Source organism: Rhinopithecus roxellana, chromosome 22 (assembly GCF_007565055.1).
Source record: "Rhinopithecus roxellana isolate Shanxi Qingling chromosome 22, ASM756505v1, whole genome shotgun sequence".
Lineage (NCBI taxonomy): Eukaryota > Metazoa > Chordata > Mammalia > Primates > Cercopithecidae > Rhinopithecus > Rhinopithecus roxellana.
Window position 1 is genome coordinate 2,996,771 of NC_044570.1, and position 20,684 is coordinate 3,017,454.

General features: G+C 44.3%; 1 pseudogene; it reads right to left on the minus strand.

Annotated features, from left to right (window-relative positions):
• Positions 1 to 2,571: 2,571 nt before the first annotated feature.
• Positions 2,572 to 20,684, minus strand: part of LOC104656846 — a 28,914-nt pseudogene continuing 10,801 nt past the window's right edge.

The following is a 20,684-nucleotide window of genomic DNA, read 5'->3' on the forward strand; positions in this document are numbered from 1 at the left end:
CTCACCCAGTGCAGGATTCTAACTGCTCACTTCAAAGCCATGAGACTCCAGATTGTAGTCCCAAACCCAGAACCTGCCCAACCCCTTGGTGGCTTCATCCCTGTCTCATCCACCATGGCTGAGTTCACCCACATCACCCAGGTATACATTCAACTGATAACGTCCCCACATGATGGGACTGCTGAGCACCCCAGGAGAGCCCCAGAAGGGGAATCCAATAGCCAGGACAGAGATGCTGCTTTCTGTCCCCCCAGGGACGAGCCCCTGGTCATGGTGGCTCACATCTGCCTGCTGCCCACTGCAGCCCGAGCTGTCAGTCCCTGGCCTGTGCAGTCCCCTGTACCACAGCTGCCACCAGACTTCCAGGGCTCGATGCCCAGAGAGGTTACAGCAAGGGTTTGGTGCCTCTAGCCCCCACCTGCCATACACTGGAGCTCTCACCACATAGTCTCACCCTGTGAGACCTGGCAGAGAGCACCTGGAGGAAACCCTGATGGGTGGCCCCACCACTGAAGCTAAGTGAGTGTCCAGCGCTGCCTGGGCCACATCCTCTGCCCTATCATCAGGCCCTTAACTATGCTCTGTCTCCAAATTTCAGCCCAAGCCCTGGCTCAGTGTCGAAGTGACTCAAGAGCAGCTGTAGGAGGCCCAGGAGTCTCTGTGCCCAAGGTCGCATCAGAGCCTGGAGCCAGAGATGCAAAATGGAGCAAAACATGCCCACCACCACTGCACCACATCCATACCTCTTGGGCCTCCAGGATTTGGGATGCCTTGCTATACCATATGTCATTGGTACAGGCCCGAGGGTGCCTGGTAGGGCCCAGTGGTGGGGAGCGCACCATAGGCAGCCTCACTTGCCTGCCCTTCCTGTACCAGCCTGGCTTCAATGCCCTGAAGGTGCAGGAGGCCAGCCAGCCCCCTCCCATAGTCCACTCCCTCCTGGAGCTGAATGCCACACCCAAGAACCTCAACCACACAGCGACCAGCTGGAGGTTCCAGTGAAATAACCTGAATGGACACCAGGGCCCAGGACCATCAGGGAAACAGAAGAGAGGGCTGAGGCTTTAGCTCAGGGCTTATAGTTTCTGCATAAGGATGTACCATGGTCCAAAAGGCATGGGGTACAGGGCAGTCTGGGAAGGGAACAACTGGGGACAGGAGGGTGCCACAGGGATGTCAGGATGGTAGTCAGGAGGGGGGTCAAATGGACGGGGCAGAGTGGGTGAGGTGGAGCACCTGAGTTACATTGGTGTGAGGGGAACAAAGAAGGGGTCAGCATTGGGGTGTAGGATAGGGGCCTTGGGATGAAAACCTCAGGTAAGATAGCAGAGGATTGCACCAACTGACCTAGCCTGTTTCATCAGTGTCCTAGACCTTGCGTCATTCCTCCCTTTGGCTGTCAAAGGATTGGGGGCAGACGTCTGCTTACTGAGGCATGGGCATGGTCAGGCTGGCTTGGCCATCAGCATCAGGAGCAGAGTCAACAGTTTTGCTGTCTGTGCTTTCTGTTGTCAGAGCCAGACCCAGGGACTAGCAGGAGCCCCCAACCAGCGTGGGACTTAGCACTGATACAAATCCTCAGAGGCAGGCAGGGAGGGGCTCATTAGGGGGTGGAGGAGGGCCCAAGATGACCCCTCTCATTGCCAACATCTACTTCCCCCACATGAAATGACAGCTGAGAGGGCAGAACTCGAAGAGTTGTTTTGTGGGAGAGAGAGGGTCTCAGCATTGGCCATGCCCAGGCTTTGACAGCCAGATGAAAAGGGAGCCCTCAGTCCAAACCCTGCGATAACAGTTTGGCCAAGTGGTGTGGAGAAGGGGCTGTGGCCTCAGTAGGGACAATGGAGGGCCCAGACAGCAGTCAACCAGGCTTTGTTGGGGGTTGCCTACCATAGGAGAGGGACACAGAGGTACCAGAAAAAGCCTCAGCTGCAGCTGCTTGAGAGTCAGGATTTAGCAGGGAAAGATGGTAGGAGGCCTACTACCCCACTCTTTGGTGTGATGGGTGCTGGAAATGGAGCACAGGGCTCAGGTCACTAATATATGTTTGTCTAACCATGGTAACTGTCTAACTGACTACAACATGGGTTGGGAAGGGCATTAGGATCCCTGAATGACCCTCAGCTAGGACAAGGGAGTAGGACCTTAGTTCCTGCCCCTCTATGGACCCCCAGCACACAGACGGGCTGGGAACCCGGGCTCCATGCCATCCACTTCCTTCAGTGCTAGTTCTTTGGTGGCCAGGCTGCACCTCACTCCCCTCATGAGCCCTGCCAGGGCTTTTGGGGAGTCCCAGATGGGAGCCTTGAGCCTCCCTGGTGGAGCAGTGGCTGAGTTGGGCTAACTCTGGTAAAATTAGCCATCTTTGAATCTGGTGTCAGGTGAGGGAGACAGCATGTGTGTAGGGCTGGGAGACTGAGCTGGTCTGAGTTCTGGCTAACTCTGGGTGCACCCTTGCAGCCTGCAACAGAGCTCCAGGCTCCCTACAGGACACCAAGTTCTCAGCACAGGGCACCTTTGTGCACCTTGTCCCACTCTGTGAGTTGCCGGGGACTCACCAAGATGGGAGGCCTATGGAGCCAGGCCCCCTTCCACAAGGACCTTATCATACTTCCTATGCCTAGTGGCCATGAATGCATACCTGTTCCTAGATGGGGTGCTATGTTGGGGAAGGAGACCAAGAGTGAAGGTGACAGCCAGCAGAAAGGAGATGATGCTGCCTCTGCCTCTGGGAAACCATCCCAGGTGCACAGAAAATCCCCTCTTTGCCCTCCCCTGCTGCACCCACCCTGATGGCACCAACCACATTTAGGCTCTACCTTAATTGTTGATCAGGACTGGGAGCCTCCCTTCTTTTCCCGGAGGCTTTTCTTGCTCATGTCTCCAGCCACAATATCCTTGGCGCACCAGAAGGATATGTCACAAGTGCAGACCCCTGCATCTCAGGGATTAGAAGCCCTGGATCCTTCTCTCTCACCTTGCCCAACTGCCCAGGGGGCCTGCCTACCTAACCCTTTTCTGTGTGATCCCAGTGGAAGAGGCAGGGAATAGAATAAGGTTGCCATCTACCTCCACACAGCCAACACAGTCTTTGACACCCGCAAGGGTGAACCCAACAACCCTACTGCAATGCCTCAGGGTTCTGTCTATACACATTCATCCTGGACAGTCCCACACTTGACTTAACAAGAAAACCTGGCCTGCTGCTAAACTACCAGGTGCTAGCTCTGAATCCAAGCCTTACCCCTGGAGAGGGCCTTACCTTGTAGGATTGGCTGTTGGCCACAGATTGAGCCTTCACCTCACCTGTCTCCCACCGACTCTTGGTACTGGCCACAGTCATCTTGGGCAGCTTTACGGAGACATGGCAAGCTAGCTTGGGGGTTGGGCCAGTGGTCTTAGGAAAAGGCAAAGGATCAGGATTACCTTAGTGGATGGCCACAGTAGACATATTAGGGGGTAACATTTGACAACCCTCTACTTTTTCTTTATATTTTCCCTGGAAGCACTTACCCAGTGCAGCCCTAGGGTGAGGATCGTTGAAAAGATGTGCCTTCCTCCCTTCAGTGCAATTGTGAGACACCTCCCTGTACTGAAGAGCTCTTAGGAGATTATGGTGCACAGGACAGATGTGGGTCTGCCTCCATGCTGCTCATGGGGTAAAGCTGGGGGACCATGGTTGTGATGGAGGGGCATTGAATGGATGGAGGGACAGTGGTTAAATTGCAAAGTATTGGTTGGATGGAGGAGCATTGATTAGATGGAGTAGTACTGGTTGTATAGAAAGGTATTGATAGATGAAGGAATATTGATTGGATAGAAAGCTATTGATTATATGAGGGAGTATTTGTTAGATGGAGTGGCTTTGATTGAATGAAGTAGGATTGGTTGGATACAGACATACTGTTCAATGAAGGGGCACTGATTGCATGTGACGACATTGATTGGATGAAGGAGTATTGGTTGGATGGAGGGGCACTGGTAGGATGGAAAGGTATTGACTGGATGGAGGAGGAGTGAATAAATGAAGGAGTATTGATTGCACGGGGAAGTATTGGTTGGATGGAGGAATATTGATAGAATACAGGAGCATTGATAGGATGCAGGATTACTGGTTGGATGGAGAGACATTAATTTGATAGAAGAATATTGGTTGGATAAAAGGGTGTTGGTTGGATAGAGGAACTTGGATTGGATGGAGAAGTACTGGTTGAATGGAGGAGAATTGGTTGGTTGAAGGGGTAATAACTGACATCAGAAGAACTAGTTGAATGGAAGACTGTTCATTGGGTGAAGAGGTAATGTATGGATACAGGGTCATTAATTGCACAGAAGAGCACTGATTGGATGAAGGAATATGGTAAGATAGAGTAGTGCTTGTTGGGTAAGTGAGTACTGGGTGAATGGTAGGGCACTGGGTAGATGAAGGGGCACTGATTTAGTTGAGAAGTATTAGTTGGATAGAAGGATACTAGTTATATGGAGATGTCCTGATTAGACAACGAAGTATTGGTTGAATAGAAGGGCATTAATGGAAGCAGAGGCATTGGCTGGGTGAAAGTGTTTTGATTAGATGTAGGCATATTAGCTGGATGGAGAAAAATTGTTAGAAAGCCATTCATAGGATGGCAAGGCATTATTGGATGGAGGGGTTTTGACTGTCCGAATTTGTTTTGGTTGGTTGCAGGAATATGGGTTGGATGGAGGGGAATTAATTGAACGGAGGGGCACTGAATGAATAAGGGCATTGGTTGGACTGAAGGGAGTTGATGGATGAAGGAGTATTGGTTGGATGCAAGGACATTGACTGAATGGAGGAGTACTGGCTAAATGAGGGAGAAATGATTGGATGGTGAGGCACTATTGAATGGAGGATCATTGGTTACTTGGACAGTGATTAATTGGATAGACGAGTATTGGTTGGATGGAGGGGTGTTGGTCAGATGGAGAAGCATTGATGGATGGAGGAGAATTGATTGGATGGGAGGAACATTCATTGGATGAAGTGGTATTGAGTGGATGCAGAGGCATTGATTGGATGTAGTAGTATTGGATGGATGGAGAAATCTTGATTGAATGGAGGGGCATTGATTGGATTAAGGAGTCCTGATTGGATGAAGGGGCATTGATTGATTGGACAAACACTGCGTAATTGGAGAAGTATTGTTTACAGGAGTGTCGGTTGTATAAAGGAACATTAATTGGATGCAGGAGCATTGATAGGATGGAAGATTATTGGTTGGATAGAGTAGCACTGATTGAATGGAGGGGCTTTGATTACATGGAAAGACATTGAATAATGGGAGAGCACTGGTTGGGTAGAGGAGCACTGATTGGATGTAGAAGTGTTAGTTGGATAAGGTGTTGGTTGAATAAGGCAGCATTGATTGGCTGGAAGGGCACTGGTAGGATAAAAGAGTGGTGCCAGGATGGATGGGGGACTTTGCAGGAGAGGGGAGCCAGGTCATACTTCGGTGGCCTGGGTGTATTGTTTCAGCCACTGGTCAATCTTGGAGATAGGCAAGTTTGGCTTGGATTTCTTCATACTGTCACTGGAGGGTAGAAGAGGCATTAGGCCCCATGTCTCCCCACATCTACCACTTGGGGAAACCAAAGATCTGAGCCCAGGAAGCAGACAGACAGACCTCTTCTCTATGGAATCGTTTAGGGATTCAGTCCTGTCAACAAGCTGCAGAAGGTGGAGATAGACACAGGCCTGTAACAGCCAAGGCAGAGCTACCCTCGGTATCCCCAACTTCTCCCTCCACCAATCCAAATCCCAACCCTTATATCACAGGGGTTTGCTCTGCCCCTGGCAATGGGGAAATAGCAGACAAAAGCAGGGCCTGGACCTGGTTGGTCTTCCTGTGGTTGGCATGTAGCATTGGCCTTTTGGGTATTAGTCAGGGAGAGGAGAGAAGATGGTGGGCTTGGCAGCTTGACCTACTTTGGTGATGGGGCTTAAGGGAGGCAAGCTATCTTCGATGAACCCCTCCAAGACCAAGTGTCTAGGGGTCCTGGGCTGCTGACATTTCTGGTCCTAGGGGAAAAAAGACATCCCAGTTGACCCCTTGCTTATACCTCTCCTGCCTCACCCAGAACCTGTAGGAACAAATGGTGTCCCCTCTGTTGGCCTCAGGTTCTCTATGGCCCTGAAGTGCTCCAGTTCTGGAGCTGGTGGTGAGGAACTGTGAAGTTTGGGGAAATGTTTCCAGGTCTATCAAGAGAGTAACCAAGCCTTACCTGCTCTGAGAATGCGGGACCAGAAGGGGCAGCAAGGTATAGGGTTGTGGGGTGCTGTCCCACTCTGGGCTTGTCCCACAGGGCCCACAGAGTGGTGCAGACAGCAAAGGCAGACTCATCCCTGGGGTGAGGCTGCAGCCAGACCCTGTGAGGCACAGCCGTCACTTCCTCCTGTTCCTCCTCAGCCCCTGTGGCCACCGCTGTCCTGGACCGTGTTCTCTGGGTCTGACCCCTCCTTGCTCAGACTCAACTTCTCCAGGTGGACTTCATCACTGTCCTTTTCACAGGCATGCAGGCCAGGCCTGTGGGTGGAAAGGGAGGCAAAACCGTTCTAGGGCCATTGGACTGTTAGGCTGACCATTTCCCATTTCCAAGCCTCAGTTTCCCCATCTTTAAAATAGGGGCAGTCAGGTTAGTTGACTGCTAAGGGATCTGAGATCTAAGCCCATTGGGAAATAAGTTCCAGTGGCCTCAGAGCCACCGCAGTCCACTTGGGCCCCTGTGTCAGGGCCTGAGATTCTTGGAGAACTGCCCATTCCCTGCCAGACAGGGCTGTACAGACTGAGGGTCCCCCAGGGGCACTCAGGTTGGGTTCAATCCCCAGCTTTCTGGCTGGGCTTCAGCCTGGCAGCTGCTTGCCCACCCTGTTGGTCTGGGGTGGCCCCAGGGGGAGCAGGCTGCCAAGGTCACCACTCCTGCTCTTCTCCCTGTAGGGGCCTATGGGTGTTGTCAGGGACTGGAAGCTGGGTCATTTGGAGGGCTAGGCAGGTGTAGGGGCCAGGTCACTGAAGAGTGGGTCCAAGGGGCTTCTGGCTGCAGGGGATGGGAGGCCAGTCAGCTGGCAGCTTGGAGTGGCTCTGCATTTGAGCAGGACTGAACTTGTAGGAGAAAATGGGAAATTCTCAAATTTTTCATGATTTCAGGTCCCCGGGTGTGTGTGCCAGCCAAGACCCAGCCCCACCCATCCTAGGTGGGCATGGGTCTGAGCCAGCAGCAGCCACACAAAGGGACCATTCAGGAGGAGGTCAGTGTGACCAGGCAGGTGCAGGGGGTAGGGTGGCAGTTGCAGAACTAGGCTCCACAGAAGGGTCAAATGCCCCCTGCTGTTGGGAGCCGCCATGCCCACCTAAGCGTGAGGCCAGCTAGAAGGGAGCTGCCCCATCTCAGAAATGGAGGGCCACTCACTCCCAAGTGTGTATGGGGTGATCAAGGCCGGGATTGGGGTGGGGGCCCGTGGGCACTGCAACAGGACAGGACCAGTGGCTCCTGGGGGAGTAGGAGACCACTTACATGAAGACAAGGGAGTATAGCTCAGCAACACAGTCCCTAGAGCTCCAGGCTGCTTTAGAGCCTCAGAGGGGCCAGGAAAGACCCTGACCAAGGAGAACTGTCAACCCAGCTACGGGCTCTGGACCTACTCAGGGCAAGGGGATCCTAAGCAGTGCTGGGGTCCCAGATGGCCTGGACCCCGCAGCGTGAGTGGGGTCGGCCCCATCGTGTCCACAGGTGACCGAGAGGGGCAAGGACTCTGAGCAGGGGTAGTGAGGTGGGACTTGGGAGCAACCCCTGTTGGGCCTGCTGGAGTTGAGACAGGCACACACATCCACGCATCTGGAAAGTGCATTCTCCAGGCAGACTCTCCACCATGCACATCTGGAAATACCTGCTTCCTTCCGTGGGCATGGAGATCAAGGAGCCCCAGGTAGGAAGGGGCGGTGTTGGCAGCAGGCACTCAGCCTCCATTAGGGAAGCGGTCACAGCTGTGTGCTGATGTGAAAGCATCCAGCCTGTCCCCTTCCTGAGTGGGGCCCAGGGGCCCTGGGGAGCCCCAGAATGAGGTTTCCTCACAGCCCCTTGCCAGCTGCGGTGATATCTCGCCCTTTTCCTCTCTTTTCTCCTTTCTCCCCGTTTCCTGGCCATGGGGACATTTCAGGGACTGCTTGGAAAGAGGACTGCTTGGAAATCACCTACGGGTGGCTGCTCAGTTGCAGGTAGGAGGCCTGAAGGGAGCCCTGCTCTGCCCAGCACCCGCCCTCGAGGCCCACACACACACCTGTACTCTTGCTCCCCCTCAGGACTCCTGCACCGGGGCTAATGTCCGAAGTTCACTGGGCCTCGTTGAGCTGCTCCCGCTGCTCTGGACTCTTGGTCCAATCGCCAAAGCCCTCATCCTCATCCAGTTCATGGGCCTCCAGGAGCTTCAGTCTGATGCTGAAGGCAGCACGGGGGAACTTAGGACTGGGCGGCTGCTGCCTCCTCTGCCAGGGTCCCACACTCACCTCAGGGCACCTGCTCACGCCCTGGGCTCCAAGTGTAGGAAACTGTCTGCCACAGTGCTGGCTCTGGACTGTGTCTCCTGTGATAAGAGAATCCCGTGGGCAGGGCTGTACCCCCGCAATCAATCTGGGGCTCCCTGAGAACTGTGATTCCTTGAACAGTCCAGGACTCCTTGAGGAGGAGGGCGGTGCCTCCTCCATCAGTGTAGGGATCCCTGAGGGCAGGGCTGTGTCTCCTCTGTCAGCCTGTGGCTCCCTAATAGCAGGGCTGGGCCTCTCTCATCAGTCTGGGGCTTTTTAGGGCAGGGTCTGACCTCCCTCATAAGTCTAAGGTTCCCTAGGGCAGGGTTGGGCCTCCCTGATCACTCTGGGGCTCCTTCTCATACACCAATCTGTTTTCTGTGTATGAACTTACCTGTTCCAGGCATTCCCTTTTAATGGGCTCAAACACTACATGAACTTCTCTATCTATCTCCTTTCCTTCTGCCAGATGTACTGAGGTTCATTTATATCGTAGTACTTCATGCCTTACACAAGCTATTAACCCATTATTTTGTTTGGGTTGTTTCCACTACAGTACTTATAGGCACAAATATTAGTTTGAATACACTTACTCAATTCTGGTTATATATGAGTGGAGTTGCTTGATCATATGAAAATTATGTTTGTCTTGTTGAGGACCCACCACATGTCTCCACAGTAGCTGAATCATTTTCCATTCCAACAAGCATTGTTTCAGGGTTCCAATTTACCTACATCCTCTCAAAGACTTGATATTTCTGGCTTTTTACAATTTATAAATATTCCAGTATGTGTGAATATTGGTGTGTCATTTTGATTTTGAAGTGCATTTTCTGAATCCCTAATTATGAGTATCTGTTCCACATGCATATTTGGTGTTTGAATATTTTATTTTGAGAAATTTATGTATAGAGGTCTAGCCCTTTTTTAAGTTGTAAACAGATTATGCTTTGGATACTAGAAGTTGGTCATTTAAAATTTGTTGCTTTAAGTTATGGAATCAGAAATCATCCAAGTTACTGAAACATCAGGGATTATGCTTTACCATGTAAAGACTTTGCATGCCTTGATTATGGTTGTTCTCATGGGGATGAATGTCCTCTAATCCAATTGACTAGCCCCTTCACCCTGGCATTTCATCCATCTAAAAAGGTAAAAGCAAAACACCACAGGCCAAGGAAACTCCTCACAAGTCCTTTAATCCTCAGGTTTATATATATGTTATTAAGGTCCTGTGAGAAGTGCCAAGCAAGTTTGAAGCACAAAATCAAATACCTGCAAAATTTAAGTCTACATTGTTCTGATAGGTAGCTACAAAAAAAATTTAACTTCTTTTCTCACCATGTTCGCTCTTGTTATTGGTATACTTAGTCTTGTAGGCTGTTATATTATTGCCTGCCTTCAAACTTTTTTTTATCAAAAAATCTGTCTCTGCCACTCTTACAGACTTAACTCCTAACTCTTCTCCAACTTCTTCAAAAAAAACTTCTTATCTTGGACAGACAAATCAAGCAATTAAGTCAAAACATATTAAACAAGTTTGAAGAGCAATTATGAAATAAAAGGTGGGGTAATATTGTAAAAAGTAAGATACAGTTTCCTCTTCAAATACTTCCCTTCCCATCTAATTAGGAATAAATGGTAACTTCTCTTAAAAGCAAAATTTATTCAAAGAGCTGTGCTAACATTCTTAAATATCTGCTGGCCGTAATAAAGAAATCAATGTACTTTATGTTCTTAGCTCTCACAATTCAGCCTACATATTTGCCCTGGCACGCGTAAACTGGTCCAACAAGCAGTCAGTCATAGCCTATTCCTCTTCCTTTGTTAAAAGTGTTTTTATCTTTCTCAGCATTCCACAAGTTACTTTCTCCTTCCTTTATTCTCCTCTACCTTTGCCTCATTTAAAAAGTATTAAGTTGCTAACCAATCAGAACAAATACAGAATGTGAGGTTCTGTTCCAGTCAATGGCAACTGTACATAGCAGTAGGATGGATGCATAAGGTTATAAATGACACTGTCTCCTTTGTTTGGTGTACTCTCGTGGCAAAACTGCTGGTGAGTGTACTCTTTCTGCAGGAAGTGAAAATGGCCCTACTAAATAAATTAGTTTATGTTCAAGTGCTATTTTTTTATGGCACTGCAGAACAAGCATTTCAAATAACTTTAACACAGGTGGTGACGGTTGTAGTGAGCCTTGATTGTGCCACTGCTCTTCAGCCTGGGGGACAGAGTGAGACTCTGCCTCCATAAAAAAAAAAAAAAAAAAAAAAAAAAAAAAAAAAAAATGAAATTACTTTGAAAAAAATTTCTTTTCATCCTAATACCCCAAAACTTCATGGAGGAAATTAGTATTTACCTCTCCACACAAAACCAATCTATTTCTTATAGCGGTACTCAGGAAACTATGCAGAAATAACATTTATTTTTCAATATGCAAGCAAGGTTTCGTATGGAAGAACTATTATTTTAAATATCTGCTTAAGTCTACTTTGTCAGATCATCTTCCTCCAACAGCTTTCCTAGAATCCCTGCAACTTAAGCTACCATATGCTTCACGAGGAGCACGGTTCACCCTATCCACCGACGGTGAATGTGTTCATTCTTTTCTGCCACTGTGCTCACAACCACTGGAATGGAAATCATCATGACTCCTTGAGTAACTCTCCCAACTTCTGTCATATCTGTGTCATGTATTGTGATAATCATGGTAACTGCTTCCACCAAAAGTCATTGGAGGACCTGGTGCAGATGGTGCACCACAAGAGGTCCCTGCCGTTTTGATAAAATAATAGAACTTAAGCTGAACTACATTTAAACATTTTTACTGGTATTGCTAAAACATGAGTCAGTTAAAGTACTATTTGGAAATATCTGCTTTCCTCTGCTTCTGTTGACAGGATATTAATTATGAGTGCAAGCGTCGAAATCTTTTATTTAAAAGAAGTATCAGAGTAGTATTGTGAAGCTTAAGACAGTTTATTCTAAAATAAAGGTGGAGGTATATTTTCTGAAAATGAATTGAAGTTTAACCTTCATATAGATCCCTAGGCTTTATACTGTTAACATTAGAGTACAAGTCTGCTGTAGCACTCCCAGGCTTATAAGGATGAGGAAATTCCTGCCTAGTAAATTTTGGTCAGACAGGTTGTCTGTTCTCAAACCCTGTCTCCTGATAAGATGCTATCAATGACAAGATGTGCCCAAAATTCATTAGCAATTTTAATTTCACCCCATCCTGTGGTCCCATGATCTCACCCTTCTTCCATTTGCTTTGTGAAGCATGTGATCTCTGTGACCCACAACCTATTCGTACACTTCCTCCTGTTTTGAAAATTGTTAATAAAAACTTGCTGGTTTTACCACTCAAGAGCATCACAGAACCTGCCAACATGTGATATCTCCCCTGGACACCCAGCTTTAAAATTTTTCTATTTTGTATTCTTTCCCTTTCTTTCTCAGACCAGCTGATGCTTAGGGAAATAGAAAAGAACCCATGTTGAATATCAGGGGTGGGGTTTCCCCCAATAGTACATAAACTGTTTTTTAAATAATTTTACATTCAGGAGGCCTAATTATTTTTAAATTATACAATATTTCAAGCTATTCCTTGTATAGCTGTTCTTATGACTTTTCAATCTTTAACATGTCTTAACTTTCTGCCTTCCTTTTACACATTTTTTTTTCCTAGTTTCACCTTTGTCTTTTGATTTCTGTCTCTTCCACTTTCTCTCTTACTTAGTCTTTCTTACTTCTTCTCTCTATCATCCTGTTTCCCTTTCTTTTCCCAAGTTCTCTTGCTCCTGCTGCAAGTGGGGATGGATCAAGGCATGGGCCCTGTCCCCACACACGTGCTGCTGTCTGTTTTTCCTAATTTTTTTTCTCTTGATTTTCCTTTTTTCTTTCCTTTTTTCCTACACTTAGTTTCTTGGTCTGGGTTGGATTTGTGTGGCTGGAGTCTAACCCCTGGGCAGTCATTGTCCCAGAGGCTTGGCAGATGCCTGCCACAAATTCAAAGAATATGCCTTTGCACCTTGTCTGCTGTCCTCCATCTGCTATCCTCCTGGAGATGGTCCCTGTCCTCTTTTTCACATAAAGCCAGGCTTAGGAGAGGGACTTAACCCTTAGTGTGCCTGCTCACTATTTGACTCTATGCTTGCTGTTTTTGCTTTCTTTCTGTCTGACTTCCTCTCCTAGTTTCTTTTTCTTCTCTGTCAGTCTTTCCTTTGTCTCTGCCAGTCATGGCATGTTTTCTTCTCTCCTCTCCTTCCCCCTCCCCTAGGGGAGAGAGGGCAGAGTGGAGCTACTCTGTCTTCCCCTGAGAAGAAAGGAAGGGGGGTTCTGAATATTTTTCTTACTACAAGAGGTTTTTCAGCATTCCAAGTAACTGGCAATACAGATGTGTGTCACAACAGCTGGCTAAAATTTTGTATTTTTAGTACAGACAGCTTTTCACCATGTTGGCCAGGCTTGTCTTAAAATATTGATCCCCCCTCTCTGCCTCCCAAAGTGCTAGGATTACAAGCATGAGCCACCTCGTTCAGCCTATTGTGAATCATTGAATATATGAATAGGAATACTTTAAACAAAGTTAATTTATAAAATAACAAAATAAAGTTTTAAATAGTGGATGACTTAAGGGCTAATAAATCATCTAATGATAAAAGTATATAGAATAGAACAAAAAATTAAACCAATTAACTTTTTTGAACATACAATTTACAGAAATGGAATATATGCAGTTCCAGAAGTGTTATAGTAGATAATTCTACAATTAATGGAATAATCTGCAAGGAGGAAGCATTTTCTTGAGAAAATGCTGACAGAATCATCAATTTTTATAGGAAAAAAGGCTGTAAATAACTTTAAAGAAGAAGTTACCAACTTTGACTTTCAAGAGAGTTATTTAGGTTATGAAGTTATGTTTTTTTTACCTATAATGTAGAACTGTGAGGATTAAATGAAAAGATAAAACTCCTTAGTCTCTTCTGTCTTCACAGTGGCAACATGAGAAATAGTGTCTGTCAAGTTGTGATCGTTCAGATCTTTAATCCCAGCAATTTGGAGGAGGGGGTAGCATATCTCTTTAGCTCAGGAGTTTGAGAAAAGCCTGGGCACATGGAGAAGTCTTGTTGCTATAAAATACACAAAAAATTGCTGGATGTAGTAGCACATCAATGCAGTCTCAGTCCTTGGGGGACTGAGGTGAAAGAATCCCTTTTGGCCATGAGGACCAGGCTGCAATGAGCATGTTTGCTTCACTGTTTTTTGCCTGAGTGAGAAAGTGACACCCCGGAGAAAGAAAGAAAGAAAGAAAGAAAAAAGAAAAGAAAGAAAGAAAGAAAGAAAGAAAGAAAGAAAGAAAGAAAGAAAGAAAGAAAGAAAGAAAGAAAGAAAGAAGAGAAGGAAGGAAGGAAGGAAGGGAAGGAAGAGGAAGGAAAGGATGGAAGAGTAAGGAAGTGAAGGAAGTGAAGGAGGAAGACAGGAAGCGAAGGAAGGAAGATGAATCGAATAGTGACCGATAGGGGAAGAAATCAAGACCGGAAGAGCCAATAGCCGTAACAGCCGAAAAGAAAAGAAAAGAAAAGAAAAGAAAAGAAAAGAGACAAAGTGTCTGTGATACTCTGATCCTGGGAATTTTAAACCCAAATTATCTCCATAAGCCATTCTGTTACAATGATTTAAAGGAATGTGGAACAGAAGCATAACCTGTAAGATACAATATATCAACCTTGGAATATAGGCTGTGTTTCAGCAAGTTACAGTAAATGCTGAAAAGCCTTTTTATAACAAGGGCCAAAACCTTATTCCTTAATTCTCATAGGAAAAGTGTGCTTTTTAATGAACAGTAGAATACATTTTCTCATCTTCGGCCATAGGATTGCTATCAGAAAACACATGGACTTGGTGTTTATAATCAACATTTCTTGTAATCTTAGAGGGTGAGATGCCCAAGATGAAGGCATCAGCAAATAGTGTTCTGGCAAGAACCCACTTTGTGGATTTTAAACAGACATCTTGCTGAGTTTACACATGGTAGAAGGAGCTTGGGAACTCTTGGGTTGCTTATAGGAGGGTATTGATAATACTTATGAGGGTGCTGTCTTCCTGACCTGATCAGTTCTAACCAATGGTCCTGTTCCCCATCCAGAGGGCAGCCAATTGACATTTCTTTATTTTGAGTTTAATGTATATTTTAGATGGTGGAGTGAGGATGGCAGTGATGATTGAATGAATTCCCTAGTTTGTTCCCTAGTTTAAGGACTCCAGTGTTGCCATCAGGTTATTAAAAGCATGAAGATTACTTTTTAAAATGTTGGTACGGAGTCATCTAGCTTCAGATTACAAGGTTGGGGGAAAATTGGGCAGTTTTAGTTTTCAGTGATGCTAAATCATGAAAGGGGGGCACAATGTTGAAATTTTAGTTTGGGGAGTTGTAGCTTCATATTGAATAAAACAATAATTGAAATGCAGGCTAATAAAATTTGTAAGGCATCTTATGTTGGTGTTCTATAGTTTTCAATTGAAATACAATTCTCTCTGCAGTTACTTTTCTTGAGTCCTGTTCACAAAATAAGTCTGGTCTTATGAGTTTTGTATTATTTACCTAAATGCCCTAACAGTGGTCACTGACCATAAAGACCTTTATTTATTTATTTCTTCATTTATTAATTATCTACTTTTTAAATGAGAGACAGTGTCTGGCTCACTGCAGCCTCAACCTCCTGGGCCTAAATGGTCTTCACACCTCAGCCTCCATAGTAACTGAGACCATGGGTGCACACCACCATGCCTGGCTAATTTTGTATTTTTGTTTGATTGTTTTTGGATATTGGGTTGCACCATGTTGCCTAGGCTAGGTGTGTTCTCCTGGGCTCAAGTGTTTCTCCCACCTCAGCCTGTGAGTTTGCTGGTATTACAGGTGTGAAACACCATGCCTGGCCACAAAGGCCTTTCCAGTTTCCTTTGTGAGAACTTTCTATAATTAGTCTTGGATTATATTTTGTAAAGCCTTGAGACTAAATCCTTAGCCCAGAACTTCCCACCAGGCTTTTTTATATCAGAACCTATAGATTGGGTTGAAATCCTCTCCTTTCAAAGTCCCCACATATTGTGAGGTTCCAGAACTTGCCCAGAAGTGACCTTTCTCATCTCTTTGTCTAGGAACTCTGTAACCAATTACGAGACTGCATTTCCCAACAGGGCATTATAAGTATTGTCCCCACAGTCAACTTTAGTTGTTAATGCTGCCTGGTTATATCTGATTTAATGGAAACCATTCTTCAATATGTTTGGTATCTCAGACAAGGCTTGATATTAAAACCAGTTTCCAATAACATTCTGTTAAGAACAAAACAAAACAAAAAAACACTTTTTTTTTTTTTTTTTTACTGAACAGCAGAAATGTCATTATTGCCGAAAAAAGTTTATAAAATATTAAATGTCCAGTGATTGTAATGCAGCTCAGTTTGTGAATTGCTAAATCCAAGAATAATACAAATTTATTCTCTTTTTTCATTGTTGTTTTCTTTTCACTGACAGTCACCCTCTTTTGCCCAGGCTGGAGTGCAGTGGCAAAATCTCGGCTCAGTGCAACCCCCTGTCTCCCAGGATAAAGTAACTGTCTTGCCTCAGCCTTCTGCATAGCTGGGATTTCAGGTGTACACTGCCATTCCTGGCTGACTCTTGTATTCCTAGGAGAGATGGAGTTTTGCCATATTGGCCAGGCTGGTCTGGTCTCAAACTCCTGAATTCAGATGATCCACCTGCCTTGGCCTCCCAAATTTCAGGGATTACAGGCGTGAGCCAATATGCCTGTCCTACAAATGTATTCTTACACTTAATAATAACAAGAAGTCATAAGACGTGGCAGTTTGCAATAAACCATTTTAAACTAGTATCATTTACTAAATATTTGCATGAGTCATGTAAACTTGGTCACCTATTTCTGGGATTTTTAAGAATGTGTAATTCACAATAGTGCTTACTTATCTCTAAGCCAATTATTATAGCACCCTTTTAAGTGATATTTGAAATTAACTGGGTAATCACATCCAGAGGTAGTAATATATCACACACACATAATATATATGCAAAAAATATAGATAGTGGAAAACAGATTTTATAGCTCTCCTAAAATTTAGTCATAATTAAGCAATAGATTAATATAAATCTCACTTGTTTATATCCATTTTATATTTAATCTAAATTGTGTTTCCAGAAAATGAGACAAGTTTACCTATTCAACAGGAGGTCTATTACCTTTTCTGTGTATTGGGAAAGAAGAATTTTTTGAGATTATTTTGCCATAGTATTTTATCTAGTGAGTCAGAGGACTACATTTGTCTTATAGATTCATCCAGTGACAGTCTGGATGTCTCCAAAACCTGGGTAGTTAAAATGCTCAATCTCTTCTAATTAGCCATTTTTCTTTTCCTCATAATATTTATGAGGGTGCTGTCTTTATTCAGATAATTATCTGGAGGGTGGGGAAGATCCCTGAGTCCCTCAAGAGCCTCTGATTTAGATAGACTAAATTTCTCATGACTATAGTGGCTTGAGAGACTAAAATGGAAAAAGGCTTGTGCAGAGGTTTGAAGTAGGATATGTCAAAGAATTCAACAGAGCTAAATAGTAGACAGAAGATAGTAAGAGGACAAGCAAAGAACACGAGTAACAGGAAGGGAGAAGGTCAAAATGCACCAGTGTGGGGAGATGTTAAGTTTCTCAAAGATCATTGAAGTTCCAAAGTATCCTTACAAAAGCATCCCAACAATAAAAATGTCTGCTTAGCAAAGTCTAAATTCACGAGGTTTCAAGAAGATGGGTTTTAGTTGACTAAGAGAGTTACACGGTAGAAGCAAGTATCCAAATAAAGAACAAAGAGGTGTCAAACAGTTTTAATTGAGAAAAAGATAGAGTTAAAGACATATAAAGATAGAGATAGAGACAGAAATAGAGATACAGAGAGACACACAGAGAGATAGAGACAGACATAGATACAGATGTAGACCTTGACATAGACATAGACATAGACATAGATGTACATGTACACGTACACGTACATGTACACGTACACATACACATACACCTTGACATAGTGATATACAGAGAGAAACTTCCATAAAGACGAGGCAAATGGGAAAAATCCCGTTAAGGAAAATTGTTCTCAAACATAGGATAGGAATATGCTAGAAAGAAGGGAATCAAATACATGGATACTTGGATTGCTGGATCATGTGATGGGTGGTTCTGCTTGTAGATTTCTTAGGGCTCTCCGTACTCAAATTCACATAAAGCTCTGTGTAAGGCCTGCACTAATTTACATTCTCAAGAAAATGGCGCATGTATGTCCTTTTCTCTACATCCTCACCAGAAACGCGTTTCTTTAGACTTTTTGATAACAGCCATTCTGACTGAAGAGAGATGACATTTCATCATAGATTTGGTTTGCATTTTCTTTATGGATTAGGGATGATGAGCACTTTGTAGTATGTCTGCCGGGCAATTGTATATCTTACTTAAACAAATGAGTATCCCCATCATTAGCCTATTCATTTTCATGCTGTTTATTTGAGTCCCTTATGTAATGTAAATATTCATCCATTATAAGATGTATGGCAATCCAATAATTTCCAATTTCTCCTGTCCTCTAGTACATCTCCCTCCTCTGTTTAGTTTTCTGTGGTGTTCTGAAGCACCTTAGTTTGATATAACCCCATTCTCTATTGTTAATGTTCTTTATTGTGCTTTTGCAGTCACTTTGAGATCATCATTACCAACACCGTTGTCATGAAGCTTCTTCTTTCTGATTTCTTCTAGTATTTTTATTGTTGGATGTCTGACATTGAGACTGGTGAGAAATTATCGACTATTTTATTGTTTATATATTTATATATTGTTTTATTTGTATTTCTTATTATACTTTAAGTTCTAAGGTACATGTGTACAACGTGCAGGTTTGTTACATAGATATTTTACATATATACACACACAGATATAAAAATACATATGTACTGTGTTGGTTTGTTACACCCATTAACTCGTCATTTACATTAAGTATTTCTCCTAATGCTATCCCTCCTCCAGTGCCCCACCTCATGACAGGCCCCAGTGTGTGATGTTCCCTGCCCTGTGTTCTCGCCATTCAGTTCCCACCTATGAGTGAGAACATGCGGTGTTTGGTTTTCTGACCTTGTCATAGTTCGCTGAGAATAATGGTTTCCAGCTTCATCCAGGTCACTACAAAGGACATGAACTCATTTTTTTTATGGCTACATAGTATTCTGTGGTGTATATGTACCACATTTTCTTAATCCAGTCTATCACTGATGGACATTTGGGTTGGTTCCAAGTCTTTGCTATTGTGAATAGTGCCAAAATAAACATATATGTGCGTGACCCTTTATAATAGTATGATTTATAATACTTTGGGTATATACCCAGGAATGGGATCACTGGGTCAAATGATATTTCTAGTTCTATATCCTTGAGGAATCACCAGACTGTCTTCCACAATAGTTGAACTAGTTTATACTCCCACCAACAGTGTAAAAGTGTTCCTATTTCTCCACATACTCTCCAGTACCTGTTGTTTCCTGACTTTTTAATGATCACCATCCTAACTAGCATGAGATGATATCTCATTGTGGTTTTGATTGCATCATCACTTTTTCTGATGACCAGTGATGATAAGCATTTTTTCATATGACTGTTGGCTGCACAAATGTCTTCTTTTGAAAAGTGTCTGTTCATATCCTTTGCCCACTTTTTCATGGGGTTGTTTGATTGTTTCTTGTAAATTTAAGATCTTTGTAGATTCCAGATATTAGCCCTTTGTCAGATAGGTAGATTGCAAAATTTTTCTTCCATTCTGTAGGTTGCCTGTTCGCTCTGATGGTAGTTTCTTTTGCTGTGCAGAAGCTCTTTAGTTTGATTAGATCCCATTTGTCAATTCTGGCTTTTGTTGCCATTGTTTTGGTGTTTTAGTCACGAAATCCTTGCCCATGCCTATGTCCTGAATGGTATTGCCTAGGTTTTCTTCTAGGATTTTTGTGGTTTTAGGCTTAATATTTAAGTCTTTAATCCATCTGGAATTAATTTTTGTATAAGGTGTAAGGAAGGAATCCAGCTTCAGCTTTCTACATATGGCTAAGCAGTTTTCCCAGAATCGTTTATTAAATAGGGAATCCTTTCCCCATTTGTTGTTTTTGTCAGGCTTGTCAAAGATCAGATAGTTGTAGATGTGTGATGTTATTTCTGAGGCCTCTGTTCTAGTCAATTGGTCTATATCTCTGTTTTGGTACCAATACCATGCTGTTTTGGTTACTGTAGTCTTGTAGTCTATAGTTTGAAGTCAGGTAGCGTGCTGTCTCCAGTTTTGTTCTTTTTGTTTAGGATTGTCTGGGCAATGTGGGCTCTTTTTTGGTTCCATATGAATTTTAAAGTAGTTTTTTCCAGTTCTGTGAAGAAAGTCATTGGTAGCTTGATGAGAATGGCATCAAATCTATAAATTACTTTGGGCAGTATGGCCATTTTCACAACATTGATTCTTCCTATCCATAAGCATGGAATATTTTTCCATTTGTTTGTGTCCTCTTTTATTTCATTGAGCAGTGGTATTTATTTATTTTTGAGACAGAGTTTTGCTCTTGTCGCCCTAGCTGGACTTCAGTGGCACAATCCTGGTGCACTGCAACCTCTGCCTCCCAGGCTGAAGAAATTCTTTTGCCTCAGCCTCCTCAGTAGCTGGGATTACAGTCTCCCACCGTCACACCTGGATACTTTTTGTTGTTTTTAGTAGAAACAGAGTTTTGCCATGATTGGCAGCCTGGTCTCAAACTCTTGATTTGGATGATCCATCTGCCTCGGCCTACCAAAGGTCTGGAATCGCACACATGAGACACAGCACCTGGCCAAAATAATCTAATTTTAAAATTATTTACATAGATATTCAGATTCTTCTTCACCTAGTTTATAGGAAAAACTCAGTTTTTCATTGTGCATTCTTGCTACTTGGGAAAAGATCATGAGAAGCAAAAGCAGTCACTCAGTTCTGTGCCCCTTTTGTTTTTCTTTAGCAAGAATCTGTACCGTCTGCGTGGCCTGCCTAAGAAAAAGAGATGTTTCATGTGTTCACTGTG